General features: G+C 36.6%; 1 pseudogene; it reads right to left on the bottom strand.

Moving 5' to 3' along the window:
* Positions 1-421: 421 nt before the first annotated feature.
* LOC109680380 (septin-7 pseudogene) lies at positions 422-2738 on the bottom strand (annotated as a pseudogene).
* Between the last annotated feature and the right edge of the window lie 653 nt (positions 2739-3391).

Genomic DNA, 3391 nt, shown 5'->3' on the forward strand with positions numbered 1-3391 from the left:
AGGTTCTTTGGGTTCTCCCCCTCCAGTGCAGATCTGAGCACTCTGCTTGCTTCCCCCATCCTCTGATTCATTTGTGGGACACCCCTTGGATTGAACGTTCACTGCATTAGGTGCACAAAATGGGGGCCTCTGGAGTGAATGGGTATTTGTCCAGCCCACAGGCCACAAAGCTCACTAGGGTCAGCAGTGGCTCTCAGTACACAAAAAAAGATAAACTTCTAAAGCGAATATAGCCCTGATGCTGACAGCCTAATGTTGACCAGCCCAGTGCTAAACCTGCAAACAGCACCAGACTATACAATGGGAACACAGAGAATCTACAATGACCCATTACACTTACAGGCCTGTTGGATTCTAGTACTAGAAGACCGGATAGAAATGTGTCTTCTTTTTTTTGCTTTCATGTTCTGTTTTAAAACTATTTTTTTTTACATCACAACATTGTTTATTATGTGAATTTTTTACAATACAAACAAAAAATACAGAAATGCAATATATGAATACAGCTAAATGCAGATGGTGACTTTTTTTCTCTTCAAGAGGCCATGATTCCCATTTCTAGTAAAATAAAGAGACTGCATATAGGTAGAAACAGGTTGGTCGTTAGCTTCACAATTTGCCTAGAAATGATCTATAAATGCATTTTCCCCCTGCTACTTACCATAAAGTGTAAAAAGGGAGTTAAAAGAAAGTTTCCCTGTTGGTTCCTACCATATAAAAGATGCTATATTCTATTTTAGCAGGTCCAATATATGGAAAATATCTAAATTAAATGTTATTACAAAAATGAAGTAGTAATGAGATTCTGGCTAAAGAGGGCACTAAATGAGAATAATATATATTTAAAGAATCCAAAACAAACAAACAAACAAACAAAAAAAGGTTGTTATAAAAAGCTCTAGGTGCACTGTAAGCATATACGGTTTTTTTTTCCATATGTATTTTTAAACAATGGAAGTGTCAAAAATAGGGTCAACTGTGTTAGACTAAATTACATTATTGTATAGGCTGCATTGAATGGAACCTTTGTATTATAATTATCATATAGAAGCATAGTTTGTGTCATCTTATGGCAATTTATCCTCAATGAAAACCTTCCAGAGTCCTTTTATTTTGGAATATCCTGTAAACAAACCACCAGAACATGATTGTACAACAGTAAAATGTTCTCTTGCATTAAATTGAAGACATCTGTTTAATAATAAAAAAAAATGTAGGAAGGTACTTAGAGCTGTTACTTTCTAAGTACAGAACACCCTAGATAATTCAAGGCATCTTAATCTCCATCGAGAACAATAACAAAAAAATAATTTTTGTCATGCTGTTAAATCCATCATTATGGATAAAATTGGTGCAAACTGGTCAAACGGATCCAACAAACACTGATGTCCAAGCTGGCATATTGGCAACTAATACGTAACTGGTGGTCAATAAAGAGTTTAAAAGATCTTCCCTTTCTTCTTGTTCTTTTCCAAGGTTCTTGAAGAGTTCTGCTGCTCTAAAATACGTTGTTGAGCTTCCCAGTTTGCTTTCTCCTCCTCAAACTGATGACGTTTTTCCTCTAATTCTTTGTGCTGTGCTTCCAAATTCTTCTTCATTTGCTCATGGCACCGCTGGAGCTCAGCTTCAGAGTCCTTCAGCTTTTGAACTTTTTCTTTGACTTTCATCTCAAACACCTGCTCCATCTCCATTTCCATCTTCTTCATCTTGGCTACATGCTCCCTTCTTTCTTCTTCCATTTGTGCCAGAGGGCTCTTAGTAAGCTGTCCTTTATTCTTGTTGTGGTCAACCCCATTGTAAGTCACAGCTGCCAGTTTTCTGCTTCTGTAGTTCTCATAGTGTACATTATTGGTAACATCTTTTAAGTCCTGCATATGTGTTCTGATCAACATATTCCTTAAAATTGTAAAATCACAATGTTCACCATTTTCAACTTCAGCCCCACCCCAAGGACACTGCCTTCCTCTGACCCTCTTGCCATGAACTTCCATGATGGGATTACTACCTACCACAGCAAGAGGTAAACGGTCCTTCGTCTTTTTAACCAGCTTATTTTCCTCTTCATCGTCTGTTTCTGGAAATTCATAGATTTTAATTTTATGTTCTTGGATTTATTTCATTATCTGTTTTTTAAACTGCTGGCATTCCTCCGGTGTGAGTGTGTCTGCTTTGGCAATTAGTGGGATGATATTCACTTTTTCATGCAAACGTTTCATAAACTCAATATCCAATGGTTTAAGTCCATGTCCTGAAGGAGCAATGAAGTATAAACAACACTGCACTCTGCTATCAGGCATCTGACGTCTGTTCACTCGAGATTCTGCGTTTAGGTAATCCTCAAATTTACTATCAATGTAGTCGATAACAGGCTGCCAGCAATTACCATTATCCACTGCATCTCCAAATCCTGGGGTATCAACTATTGTGAGCAGCAATTGAACACCACCTTCTTTGATTAAAACTTTGGATTGTTTCACCTGTACAGTCTTTTTTATTCTATGGGACAGACCTGGATACTCTGGAGAATACAAATCTGTGAGGAATAATGAGTTGATTAATGTTGACTTTCCCAATTCAGATTCACCTACTACCATAAGTGTGAATTCAAACCCTCTTTTCACTGACTTTCTGTATACTTGATTTGGGAGATTGGCAAATCCCACATAGCCTTCAGGGTTCTTCTGTTGAGCTACCATGGTGCTGCTGTTGACACTCCTCTCCTCAGCAGCAGCGGATCTCGCACTAGTTTTAAAACTATTGTTTTTACTTCTATTTTTACTTTTTATGATTTTATTTTTTATTCCTTTTTTAAAATCTAATTTCATTTATGCAATTTTTCTTTGTTTTATAATCAGATTTTTTATCCCTTGCTTTTTTCTTTTTCTCTTCCTCACATTCTTTCCCTTTTATGTTGTTTTTATTTTCTTTTATTTAACCTTGCATCCTTATTTTTCCCTTTCCACTTCCCTTCCTTTATTCCATTCTTTTTTTATTGTTACTTTTATCTTTATTAATTTTTAACCTCATGTTTATTCTACATTATTTTTGCCATCCTCCTCTTTTTGATGATTTTATGTGGTATAGCAGTCTTTATTGTCTTTAATTAGTTTTTATTGCATTTTTGTGTCTGTTTCCCTTTGGTGGTGCTGCTGTTATAGCGGTTTGTTTTCACTTCTCTGAGTGGTACTGGGGGCTTAAGCCATCAAGAGAAAGTTTTTCATTAAGAAGACCACCATGATGTCTATAATCCCAGCTACTTGAGATGTGGAAGCAGGAGGATCTTGAGTTTGAAAACTGCCCAGGCAAAGTTGGTGACACCATATTTCAAAAAATAAATAGATAAAGGGGTAGGGGCATGGCAAAAGTGGTAAAGCTTTTGCCTAATGTTTGC

This window comes from Castor canadensis, chromosome 13 (genome assembly GCF_047511655.1).
Source record: "Castor canadensis chromosome 13, mCasCan1.hap1v2, whole genome shotgun sequence".
NCBI lineage: Eukaryota > Metazoa > Chordata > Mammalia > Rodentia > Castoridae > Castor > Castor canadensis.